The 13,918-nt window shown below is 45.9% G+C and overlaps 1 protein-coding gene across 3 annotated transcripts in view; it reads left to right on the forward strand.

Annotated features, from left to right (window-relative positions):
• LOC101950900 (transmembrane protein 263-like) overlaps window positions 1–13,918 on the forward strand; it is a 317,383-nt gene that overhangs the window by 97,028 nt on the left and 206,437 nt on the right. The gene's annotated exons all lie outside the window — the stretch shown is intronic.

Raw genomic sequence — 13,918 nt, forward strand, 5'->3', positions numbered from 1 at the left:
CCAGCTCCAGGCACCAGCCGAGCAAGCTGGTGCTTGGGGCGGCAGATTGAACGAGGCGGCATTCCGTCCAATTCTAGGGCGACATGGCCGCTTTTTGTTGTTGTTCTGCTCCGGCCGCCCTGTAGGGGGCGGTGGCGCTGAGGACGGGAGCGCCCTGTAGCAAGCCCGGCAGTCCAGTCCTCATCCTTCCCTCCCCGCTGACCGGAGCGGAGCCCTCCCGGCAGGCGGCGCGGCGGGAGGGGCCTCGAGGCAGCGCCCTGCTGTAGCCCTGACCGCCACCCTTCTCTCTGTCTCCCGCCTGCGCCCTCCCCCTCCCCCCCCGCTAGCCAGTCCCCCTGCAACCGCGCTCCGGCCGTGCCGCAGATTTTTTTTTTTTTGCTTTCCCGTTCTGGCCGCCCCATTTTTTTTTGTTTTGTTTTTTTGCTTGGGGCGGCCAAAAAGCCAGAGCCGGCCCTGGTGGCATGACATAATGTTTGAAATAAATGTTGTAAACAAGAGACTCCAAAGTGTTGACCTTGATATTTCTGGAGCAATGGAACAACTGGACAAAGCAAAGTCATACCTACAGTCTTACCAGTCAGCTGAGGGATTTCAAAATGTTCTGAAGAGTGCACAGAAGTTGGCAGAGGAACTTCACACTGAAGTTATTTCCCCACCCGTTCAAGAATACAAGAGTCAACTGAAGAAGAAGACATTTTGATTATGAGGCACAGGATAATCCCATAAGAGACCCCAAACAACAATTAAAAGTTGAATTCTTTAACCAGGTGCTAGATTGTGCAATACAGTCAGTTGAAGAACGTTTCATGCAGCTCAAGGAACACAGCAGTATACTTGGGATGTTGTATGATATTCCAAAACTCCTCACTATACCTGCAGAAGACCTACACCAGCAATGCAGGGCACTAGAGACAGTGTTGACACATGATGACATGCGCGATATTGATTCGAGTGATTTAAGTGATGAACTGAAAGCCCTTTCAAGATACATTTCAGTAGGATGAACTCCAATGGCTATTCTGGAATATATGTGCACAAATAAGATGACCACCCTCTTTCCAAATGCTTTTGTTGCTCTGCACATACTTCTAACACTTCCTGTAACAGTTGCCAGTGGAGAACGCAGCTTCTCCACGCTGAAGTTAATAAAAACACATCTGTGCACCACAATGACACAGGAGAGGCTGGTCGGCCTTGCAACCATCCTAGAGCATGAGCTGGCCCAGACTTTGGAACTTCAGCAGAAAGCAGTTCAAATCTTTGCAACCAAGAAGGCACGGAAAGCACCACTTTGATTATTCAAACAGATAAAAATGCCAGTGTTTACTACGCAGACAAGAAAAGTTACATTTGCTGTTCAGGCGTTTGAAAGTTAAGTGTTACTTAAAATTTTTGAACAAGGCATTTTAAGTTGTTAGTTCTCCTTTATTGGGGTAGGTATTAGAGCAGTACCATGAGAGGAGTAGAACAGGAAGAAGGCAGAATTGAGACCTTTCAAAGCTTTGGCCCAAGCAAGGGGGCATGAGGCGACATTTGAGCTCCCCACCTCAGGTGCCAAAATGTTGTGGGCCGGCCCTGCCACATCCCCATTCTAAAACATGGGGCTTTTCTACCATTCTGTGTGGAGAAGTACTTGTAAACAGCATAGGAGAACCTCCCATGACCTGAAATTGTGCAGACTGGATTTCTGTGCTTCAGCCTCTGCAGGACTGGTGTGTAGGCTGGGATCCATGATATACTCTGTGTGTAATGCCATTTGGGATGATTTATGAGTGTGTGTACATATATACTAACATTATGCTACAGCTGTTTGAGGGTTTTTTGCAGCAATATATATCTCAATAGGTAGCATTGGCTTTGGTATTGTACATAACCTGTAAATCTGCTTTAACCACACGTTCTTGGAGCTCAGCACCAGAAGTTTCATAGTCACATTTATCCTGTGTATGATGCATGTTTGTTCATTGCTTACACTAACTCTCTTTTCCTTGATAATATTTGTGATGTTTAGAAGTGCTCCCACCCTGTGCTGTGCCTTTTCTGCAACATCCTGCCATGCAGTTGTAATTTTCTTCTCGTGGCATCACAATCTTTGCTCATGAAAATGCTTGTGGCATCTCAAAATAAGCAGCATGACGTCAAGAGCAGCTGGGCTTGGAGAGATCATGCTAGCATTTAATCACAATTACTGTAGTACTGGGAATTTGTAAGCATGGGAAGAAAAGCTATATTATAAATGGGTTTAATATATCTGTTGCGATTTGTGGGTAGGATAATACCTTGTTATCCCTCTTTTAATTTTCAGTTCAAATCTAAAATGTGTCTGTTCACAAGTGGTAATCTAGAATATCAGGTCTCATGCCCACAATCAAATTCAAATAGTTTACAGTGGGTGACTTGCTGCCAGGAGACACCCAGAAGTAATAGGATCCTCATAGCCAGAAGAAGAAGAAGACCTTTCAGGCAGGTGGGTCCTGCCACAGCCCTCCATAGAAGATATATTGGCTATTATGGTAGATCATAATCAAAAAGTCAGTGCTAATCTGCTACTAGCAAACTGGTGATCCTGAAACACAACCAAACGTGTATTCACTTTCCTCAGCAACTAGAAGCTCCCGTCCAAAATAACATGTCATGGCTTAGTGGTATCTGACTGCCCAAGCATAGAAATACCATTCCTGCCAGTGAAATTATGTCTTCTGAGCACAACTCTGAAGGGCTGCACGTTGGTGTTCAGTTGATATAAGATGTCACACTACAAGTGGCAGCTGTATTCTACGTCAAGTGATGAGTTACGGGAGCAAGACTTAAAATTAACCTACAGGAGTGGGTGATGTGTTGGCACTACATATTTTTCACTTTGTCAATCTGTTGTGGGTTTTTGAGTGAAAAGAAGATTGTGTCAATTTCTCCAGCTGCTTTTTGAAACCATGATTGGCCCGAATTCATACAAAAGGAAAACAAAACTCTGCTTTTTCTTCACTATAATAATACCAACAGTGATGAACAAAACAGCTAGTTAGAAAAGTCCCTGCTCTGTGGAGCTTTCAATCTAAATTGAGTAGCTCCAGGACCAAACAAGTTAAAGGACAAGGATAAGAGCAAACCGAGTTGTATTCAATCAGTTATGGGAAGCTAGGTGGAAAGTGGGATTTAAGAAGAGGCAGGGTGCTTGGTGTGTAGGAAGAGAGAGTTGTGTTCCCAGCTGTTAAGCTTGTGAAGACTGATTTTGAACACACAGTACTAGAAAGGTCTCTGCAAGAATTAACATAAATGCAGCAATCATTAACAGTAGAGGTCTAGAAAGCAATCAAAGGTAGGAGATCCAGGAGGAAGGCCGCCACTCTTTCTAGCTTTTTCCACCTCAGTCTTGCCCAAGTCTTAGAGATGTTGTATCCAGCCTGGCAACTTGGGTGTCAAGTCTCTTGCTGATTTCTTAATCCCTTGGAATATAGAATACATAATGGCAACTCTTCCTTAACAGTAATGGTCATAAGAATGGCCATACTGGGTTAGACCTAAGGTCCATCAAGCCCAGTATCCTGTTTTCTGACAGTGGCCAATGGTAGGTGCCCCAAAGGGAATGAACAGACAGGTTATCATCAAGTGATCCATGCCCTGTCACCCAATCCCAACTTCTGGCAGACAGAGGTTAGGGACACCATTTCTGTCCATCCTGGCTAATAGCCATTGATGGACCTATCTTCCATGAATCTAACTAGCTCCCTTTTGAACCCCGTTATAGCATTGGCCTTCACAACACCCTCTGGCAAGGAGTTCCAGAGCTTGACAGTGCGTTGCGTGAAAAAATACTTCCTTGTGTTTGTTTTAAACCTGCTACCTGTTCATTTCATTTGGTGACCCCTTGTTCTTGTATTATGAGGAGGAGTAACTAACACTTCCCTTATTTACATTCTCTATACCACTCATGATTTTATAGACCTCTTTCATATCCCCCATTAGTTGCCTCTTTTCCAAGCTGAAAAGTCCCAGTTTTATTAATCTCTCCTCATATGGAAGCTGTTCTATACCCCTAATCATTTTTGTTGCCCTTTTCTGAACCATTTCCAATTCCAATATATGTTTTTTGAGATGGGGCGACCACATCTGCACACAGTATTCAAGGTGTGGGCGTACTATGGACTTATATAGCGGCAATATGATATTTTCTGTCTTATTATCTATCCCTTTCTTGATGATTCCCAACATTCTGTTCGCTTTTTTTGACTGCCGCTGCACATTGAGTGGATGATTTCAGAGAACTATCCACAATGACTCCAAGATCTTTTTCTTGAGTGGGAACAGCTACTTTAGACCCCATCATTGTATGTTAGGTTTATGTTTTCCAATGTGCATTATTTTGCATTTATCAACATTGAATTTCATCTGCCATTTTGTTGCCCAGTCACCCAGTTTTGTGAGATCCTTTTGTAGCTCTTCACAGTCTGCCGGGGACTTAACTATCTTGAGTAGTTCTGTATCGTCTGCAAATTTTGCCACCTCACTGTTTACCCCTTTTTCCAGATCATTTATGAATATGTTAAATAGGACTGGGCCCAGTACAGATCCCTGGGGGACACCACTATTTACCTCTCACCATTCTGAAAACTGACCATTTATTCCGACCTTTTGTTTCCTATCTTTTAACCAGTTACCAATCCATGAGAGAACCTTCCCTCTTATCCCATGACTGCTTATTTTGCTTATGAGCCTTTGGTGAGGGACCTTGTCAAAGGCTTTCTGAAAATCTAAATACATTATATCCACTGGATCTCCTTTGTCCATATGCTTGTTGATCCCCTCAAAGAATTCTAGTAGATTGGTGAGGCATGATTTCCCTTTACAAAAACCATGTTGACTATTTCCCAACAAATTATGTTCATCTATGTGTCTGACAATTTTGTTCTTTACGATAGTTTCAACCAATTTGCCCAGTACTGAAGTGAGGATTACTGGCCTGTAGTTGCCAGGGTCACCTCTGGAGCCCTTTTTAAAAATTGCGTGTCACTAGCTATCCTCCAGTTATTTGGTACAGAAGCTGATTTAAATTACAGGTAACAGATGACAGTTAGTAGTCCTGCAATTTCACATTTGAGTTCCTTCAGAATTCTTGGGTGAATACCATCAGGTCCTGGAGACTTATTATTGTTTAGTTTATCAATTTGTTCCAAAACCTCCTCTAATGACACCTCAATTTGGGACAGTTCCTCAATGGTTCAGGTTTGGGAATCTCCCTCACATCCTCAACAGTGAAGACTGATGCAAAGAATTCATTTAGTTTCTCCGCAACGGCCTTATTGTCTTGGAGTGCTCCCTTAGCATCTCGATCATCCAGTGGCCCCACTGGTTGTTTAGCAGGCTTTCTGCTTCTGATGTATTTAAAAAAAATTTTGCTATTACTTTTGGAGTCTTTGGCTAACTGTTCTTCAAATTCTCTCTTGGTCTTTCAAATTATATTTTTATACTTCATTTGCCAGAGTTTATGCTCTTTTCTATTTTCCTCATTAGGATTTATCTTCCACTTTTTAAAGGATGCCTTTTTGCCTCTCACTGCTTCTTTTACTTTGTTGTTTATGCTCTTTTTTAGTTCTCTTACTTTTGTGATACAGCATGGCCAGAGGGCAGCAGGAGAGGGTTATAAGGGAGCCTTATTCCCTGTACATGGAAGAAAGTTTGCTATAGATTAATTAAAGCACCTGAAGCCAATTAAAGCACCTGAAGCCAATTAGAACACCTGAAGCCAGTCACCTGATAAAACCCCCCTGCTTCAATCAGACAGGGGAGGAGTTGAAGCAGAGAGAATTGGTGTTGGAGCAGAGAATAGTTTGAAGGAGTAGAAACAGAGTGGATTGGTGTTGGAGCAGAGAGCAGTTTGGAGGGAAGCAGAGGAAAGTTTGGAGAAGTGCTGTGGTGGGCTAAGAAGACCAAGACCCTAGGTAAAGGGGCACCTGGCTTGTGTAGCGGGAGGGCAGGAAGCCCCCCACAAGCTGAAGGCCAGGAGAGGGAAGTAGCCCAGGGGAAGGAACCGCTATTTCAAGTGGTTTACTGTTATCCCTAGGGCCCCTGGGCTGGGACCCAGAGTAAAGGGCGGGCCCGGGTCCCTCCTTCTCCACTCCCCTCCTCTAAGACACTAGTGGGGCAGTTAATATTCGAGTTCAGGGGCAAGAAATGGCACCCTACCCCCTTCCGCCCCCCCCCAAGAAGAGAAAGCGCGAGACCCATCATAGTAGTGCCGGCAATTTGCCACACGTGGTGTCAGCAGAGGGATTTACGCGCTGGGGACTTTAAACCAGGGTTAGCTAAAACTCTCCTGTCCTTAAGATGGACGACATGGTCAAGGCCCTAATACAAACCACCGTGGCCCAGCAGGAGGCTACCTGGGTCCAAGCAACCGCCGAACAGGAGGCAACTCGGATGCAGCAGGAGACTAATCATTGTTGATGAGTCAGGCTGCCCAGGACCGAGCCCTGCTGAAAGAGCAGGTGAACCAGATGAAGGCCCTTATGGAACTGAACCGCAACTGCGAAGGGATCCGGACCATATGGGCCAGCCATTGCCTACAGAAAATGACATGGGAGGATGATGTGGAGGCATATCTCCTGGCTTTTGAAAGAGCAGCCCTGCGGGAGGCCTGGCCCCAAGATCAGTGGTCTGGTATCCTCGCCCTGTTCGTGTGTGGGGAGGCGCAGAAGGTCTACTACGATATGGCCACAGAGACTGCAGCAGATTACCCCCAGCTGAAGGCAGAGATCCTGGCCAGATCCGGAGTAACGACGGTGTTGCGAGCCCAGAGGTTCCATGAGTGGCAGTATACGGAGGACAAGACACCATGATGCAATTGTTTGACCTGATCCACCTGACCTGGAAGTGGCTACGCCCTGAGGACCTCAGCTCTGAGAAGATGATGGAGTTCCTGGTACTGGATCGGTATATGAAGGGGCTACCACCAGGCCTCCGGGCTCAGGTTGGCCAGAATGACCCCTCCACCTATGATGAGTTGGTCTCCCTTGTGGAAAGACAGCTGGCAGCCCGTGAACTGTTCCAGACCCCAGGCAGGGAGACACGGCAATCCAGGAAGCCAACCCCAAACCCAAGCCCCCAGACTGTCGAGAACTATAATGGGAGGAAAGACACTGAGGAATGGCCCAAGGCCAAGAAGGGATCTGGGGGTTTGGGAAGAGAGGGCTGGGGGGGCCGGACAAATAGCACCAGGCAGAGGGTGACAACCGGAATAAGGGGGTGGTGTTACGAGTGTGGGGAATTGGGGCATATAGCAGCCCAATGCCCCAACAGGGAAGAGCCTATGCAGTGTAATCTGGGGCATCACAGGGAGCAATGTGGCCTAATCAGCCTGGTAGGGGTCACAATGACCTCACATGGGTATACAAGATCAGTAAAAATGAATGGTATTAAGACCATAGCATTAATAGATTCTGGGAGTGCTGTCACATTGGTCTCGGGGAAGTTGGTGGGGCAAGATCAACTAACCTGGGCCAAAAACACAGAGGTAATGTGAGTTCATGGCACCGTAAATTTCTACCCCACAATCCCGGTACAGATTGAGATCCAGGGGAATACTACCAGGGTGACTGCAGGGGTGGTCTCCAAGCTCCCCTACCCTGTCTTAATTGGTAGGGACTTCCCCGGGTTTGAGAGCTTACTCCCCCCAATAGAGCCAGGGGAGGGTAGCAACCCCCGGGCTGAGACGGAGGCACCTACAGATAGCCTCACCCCAATGTTTGCCGAATTAGCCCCAGAGTTATTCTCATGCCCCAGAAAACCCCAAAAGTCTAGGCGGGAAAGGAGGGCAGGTAAAAGATTAGGGACCAGGATTCTAGCAGAGAACAAAAAAACCTCCCTTGTGGGTAGGCGAACCCGTTGAGGAGGCCAGGAGATAATTCAGGCCAGTGAGGACTCGGAGGCAGTTCCTAGTCCAAGTAGGAGCAACCCAGGGGGCGGAGTAGAAATAGGCCCCATAGAATTAGGTCAGATCGGTACCGCGTGTGAGAATTTCGGGCAGGACCAAGCCAATGACCTGCTATATGCGAACGTGAGGGAGGAGGTAGTGGAAGTAAATAGTGTACCCGTGGAAGGAAAGATCAAAGGCCCAAGGCCATATTATGTGCTCAAACGCGATCTGTTGTACAGTATAGAGCAAATATGAGGGGGAGAAGTAGAGCAATTCTTAGTCCCATGGAAACACACAAGGGCAGTACTAGCGTTAGCTCACAGTCATCTATTTGGGGGACATCTAGGAATAGACAAGATACTGGATAGAGTCCTAAGAAGGTTTTATTGGCCAGGAATACGCGCAGAGGTCCAGCGCTATTGTGCCTCCTGCCCTGAATGCCAGTTGCATAGCCCCCGACCTTACTTGCGGGCCCCATTAGTACCTTTGCCTATTATTGAAGTCCCTTTCAAGAGGATAGCCATGGACATAGTGGGCCCACTGGAAAGATTGGCACAGGGCCACCGAAACTTTCTAGTCATCCTTGACTACTTCACGTGGTATCCAGAAGCCATTCCTTTAAGAAACCCCACATCCAAGGCAATAGCAAAAGAACTACTCCAGGTTTTTGCCAGAGTGGGCATCCCTAAGGAGATCCTGACAGACCAAGGAACCCCTTTCATGTCAAAATTAGTGAAGGACTTGGGTACCCTACTCCGCATCCAGGCCATACGGACCTCCGTCTACCATCCACAAACAGATGAACTGGTCGAGCGGTTTAACCGTACACTTGAAAGTATAATCCGGAAGGTGGTAGCACAGGACGGAAAAGACTAGGATACCCTTCTACCGTATCTAATGTTTGCTATACAGAAAGTCCCCCAGTCCACTGGTTTCTCTCCCTTTGAACTACTATCCGGACGCCACCCACGCGGAATATTAGATATCACCAAGGAAGATTGGGAAGAACAACCCAACCCAGGAAAGAATGTAATTGAGCATGTGACACAGATGAGAGAGCAAATAAGTCGAGTAACCCCTATAGTACGAGAACATTTGGAAAAAGCACAAGAGGCCCAGCGGACATATTACAACCATCGGGCGAAAGTACGGAGATTTCAGCCGGGGGAACGGGTGATGGTGCTAGTGTCGACAGCAGAAAGCAAACTCCTAGCCAGCTGGCATGGACCATATGATATAGTACACCTCCCCAATGGCTTCCACTATAAGGTCAGACAACCAGACCGCCAAAAGCCAGAGCAAATCTACCACTTACTGAAGCCCTGGCGTGACCGAGAGACGTGCCTGGTCATTCGGGGAGCTCCACCCAAGACAGACGACCCACAGGGGCAGGTGAAGATATCTCCTGAATTAACCCCAGAACAACGAACGGAGGTCATTGATATGATCTAACGGAACCAGGACATGCTCTGTACACAGCCGGGCTGTACGACACTGGTCCAACATCATATTGTCACCAGCCCCGGAGTAAGGGTGACGATAAGACTGTACCGAATACCGGAAGCTAAAAGGGACAAAATTAGGACGGAAGTGAAGAAGATGCTGGAACTCGGGGTTACTGAAGAATCCCACAATCAGTGGTCCAGCCCTATCGTCCTAGTCCCCAAGCCTGACAGCACCATGAGGTTTTGCAACGACTTCCGGAAATTGAATGAAGTGTCCCAATTCGATGCATATCCGATACCACGTATTGACGAGCTAGTTGATCAGTTAGGCAAGGCCCGATACCTAACCACTCTGGATCTGATAAAAGGATATTGGCAAATTCCCCTGGCCAAGAATGCCAAGGAGCCTTCTCTACACCCGATGGCCTGTTCCAATACACTGTCCTCCCTTTCGGACTCCATGGGGCCCCTGCAACATTCCAATGACTTATGGATAATTTGCTGCGACCCCATGCCAAGTATGCCGCCGCCTATCTAGACGACATAGTCATCCATAGCCCTGACTGGGAAACACACCTAGGAAAAGGAGAAGCAGTGCTAGATGCCCTGCGGAAGGCTGGCCTCACTGCTAACCCTCTCAAGTTTGTGATAGGACTAGCTGAGGCCAGATACCTCGGGTATGTAGTAGGGAGAGGTTTGGTAAAACCCCAATGGAACAAAGTGGAGGCAATACAAGGTTGTCTTCGACCAGTCTGCAAAAAGCAGGTCAGAGCATTTCTAGGGATAGTAGGATACTATCGCAGATTCATCCCTCATTTCGCCACAAGAGCAGGGCCATTGACGGATCTAATAAAGGCTCGGGGCCCCGAGATAGTAAAGTGGACTGATACGGCAGAGGAAGCATTTGCAGATTTAAGGACCGCCCTCTGCTGCCATCCGGTACTCATAGCCCCAGACTTCAAGAAGGAATTCATTCTACAAACAGATGCCTCAGAGGTAGGGCTAGGAGCCGTCCTTTCGCAGATGGTAGGGGAGGAGGAACACCCAATCTTGTACCTCAGCCAGAAACTCCTCCCCAGGGAACAAAAGTACACCGTCGTTGAAAAGGAATGTCTGGCGGTAAAATAGGCTATGGAGACTCTCCGCTACTACCTACTGGGGTGGGGGTTTATCCTTGTGACAGACCATGCCCCACTCCAGTGGATGCACAGAAACAAGGAGAGGAACGCAAGAGTGACTAGGTGGTTCCTATCCCTGCAGCCCTTCCATTTCCAGGTACAAAATAGGGCCGGAAGCCAACACAGCAACGCTGATGGCATATCACGACAGCACTGCCTCTTGTCCCAAGTAGCCCAACCCCATGGTGTTGAGTGGGGGTGGGATATGTGATACAGCATGGCTAAAGGGCAGCAGGAGAGGGTTAGAAGGGAGCCTTATTCCCTGTACAGGGAAGAAAGTTTGCTATAGATTAATTAAAGCACCTGAAGCCAATTAGAGCACCTGAAGCCAGTCACTTGATAAAAAAAACCCTGCTTCAATCAGACAGGGGAGGAGTTGAAGCAGAGAGGATTGGTGTTGGAGCAGAGAACAATTTGAAGGAGTAGAAACAGAGTGGATTGATGTTGGAGCAGAGAGCAGTTTGGAGGGAAGCAGAGGAAAGTTTGGAGAAGTGCTGCGGTGGGTTAAGAAGACCAAGACCCTAGGTAAAGAGGCACCTGGCTTGTGCAGAAGGAGTGCAGGAATTCCCCACAAGCTGAAGGGCAGGAGAAGGAAGTAGCCCAGAGAAGTTGAAGTGGTTTACTGCTATCCCTAGGGCCCCTGGGCTGGGACCCAGAGTAGAGGGCGGGCCTGGGTCCCTCCCTCTCCACTCCCCTCCTCTAGGACACCAGTGGGGCAGTTAATATTCCAGTTCAGGGGCAAGAAATGGCGCTCTGACCTCCCCTCCCCCCCCCCCCCCCCCCCAAGAAGAGAGAGCGCGAGACCCATCATAGTAGTGCCGGCAATTTGCCACACTATGTTTTTTTAAATTGGTCCTACTGAGCACTACTTTGTAGTAATTTTCATATAAGTCATCACTGGATTTGGTAATGCCACCACTTTATAAGGTTACTGTGATGCTACAAAAAAGAACACAAGTACTTGTGGCACCTTAGAGACTAACACATTTATTTGAGCATAAGCTGTTCATCAGATGATAATCAAGATGGCCCATTTTAGACAGTTGACAAGAAGGTGTGAGGATACTTAACATGGGGAAATAGATTCGATATGTATAAAGCAGGGGATGGCAACCTTTCAGCAGTGGTGTGCCGAGTCTTCATTTATTCACTCTAATTTAAGGTTTCATGTGCCAGTCATACATTTTAACATTTTTAGAAGGTCTCTTTCTATAAGTCTATAATATATAACTAAACTATCGTTGTATGTAAAGTAAATAAGATTTTTAAAATGTTTAAGAAGCTTCATTTAAAATTAAATTCAAATGCAGAGCCCCCCGGACTGGTGGCCAGGACCCAGTCAGTGTGAGTGCCACTGAAAATCACCTTGAGTGCCGCCTTCGACACACATGCCATAGGTTGCCTACCCCGGTATAACGTATCCTCACACCTTCTTGTCAACTGTCTAAAATGGGCCATCTTGATTATCACTACAAAAGTTTTTTTTTCTTCTGCTGATAATACCTCATCTTAATTAATTAGCTTCTTACAGTTGGTATGGCTACTTCCACCTTTTCATGTCCTATGTATATATGTATATTTCTTACTATGTGTTCCATTCTATGCATCTGATGAAGTGGGCTGTTGCCCATGAAAGCTTATGCTCAAATAAGTTTGTTAGTCTCTAAGGTGCCACAAGTACTCCTGTTCTTTTTGCGGATACAGACTAACATGGCTGCTACTCTGAAACTTGTGATGCTACAGGATTTATCAATATACACGATAGTATCTTAATCAACTTCCCTATCCTCTTGGTTTTTGTCATTCCACTTCTTTTTCTTTTGTGTGTATCTCTTTTCCTTTCTTCTCTGTGTTGTATTTTTATGTTCAGTTATTTGTCTAAATCAGATCATAAATTCCTTGGGGCTGGTTCCCTGTCTGTAAAGCACTATGCACACCAATGGCAGTGTATTAATAGTAACATTCAACCTTAATTACATCTGCCTCTGTGGAAGACATAATAACCCAATTTAAAATGAAAACAATATTTTGGGGGGCAGGGAGATTCTTTTCTTCTTGGTTCTCAAGATTCCTGCAGCATGGGACATCCAGTGACCCATTAGACCCTTCCATGTTAATGCTGTCTTTATAATGAAAGTCAGTGCAAGGTAAAAATGTGATTATATTGTCAATTTACAGGTAGGATATAAATAGTTTTAACAGATCCCTATTGCTTGCAGAGCTCCTGCTGTTCGGCGGTGGTGGTTGTGATGTCTTGAAATGTTCATTAAACTGACGTGAAGTGTTGTTTAAACTCAGTGTCTTGCACAGTCAGCCAAATTCGCTGCTGTTTTCCATTCCTTGGATCAATCAGGACTTTGAGGCTCTACATTTTAATTTCTTTTGCATCAGAAATGACTTTGCAAGCTTGTTTGTGCACCTCAGTTGCATAAATTGCCTTCTTGGCTGTCAAAAGTAAGGAGTCCATGCTGGAGGACTGTGGAAGAGGACTGCTACTGCAAGCTTTTTCAGAGTTCAGAGTCTGGGTTCAAAACATATGAAGTAGACTTTATTCAGCTTTATTATTTCAAACTCAAGATACTCAGACTAGGAAGGTTCCTAGTTTGCTTTCGTTTGTTTGTTTGTTTGAATAGCAAGAGGTAAAAGTTCAGCTGCAGGATTTAATAATCCATTAATTGCTGGAGGTTGAGCAGTACTGGGCAAACAATAAGTACCTGGAAGGCAGATCTAAGAATTTTAGGGTCCTGATAAGGCATAGTGTGGTAGACTGTTGACAGATGTTTTAACCCAAGTGACTCAGACTTCATAAGTTGAAAGGGAGCTGTCAGATCAAAAGCAAGGCTTTCTTTCACCTTTTAAATACATTTTCCCTTCACGTTGGTATTCTCTTCTCCTCTTCATCATTTCTGAGAGGGTTTGCACTGGTTTAGTGTGGCAAAGGACTATCATTTTCATACCTCTGCTGTTGGGGTGAAACTGAAGTATTTGCATCCCTTTCCTAGTCAATTGCATTTATAAAATGGGTAGAACTGAAGAATCAAATCGATCAGATAATTACAACCTTCACTTATATAATCACTAGCCCCCACAGAATAGTTTTACTGGCTTCACTCACCTATCCCTAAGAAAAGGCTGGTGGGTCACAACAGTAGGTAGGCTCCTTAGGTTCTCTCAGACCTTGAGCTGATTAGTCACAATTTGCAGCTCTCAGGCTGAAATGTGCACTGGCCCTTTGAAAATGAGTCCAATTTAGGCTTATGTGCCTAAAATTAAAACATGATGTGTTGGTTTGTACATGTTCACATTTTTGCTGTAGATGAGTGAATCAGCTGTGCCTAGGTGATTCATCCCATAATCAGAATCCTATTGTCTCTTTCTTCCCCTGT

This window comes from Chrysemys picta, chromosome 4 (assembly GCF_011386835.1).
Source record: "Chrysemys picta bellii isolate R12L10 chromosome 4, ASM1138683v2, whole genome shotgun sequence".
Lineage (NCBI taxonomy): Eukaryota > Metazoa > Chordata > Testudines > Emydidae > Chrysemys > Chrysemys picta.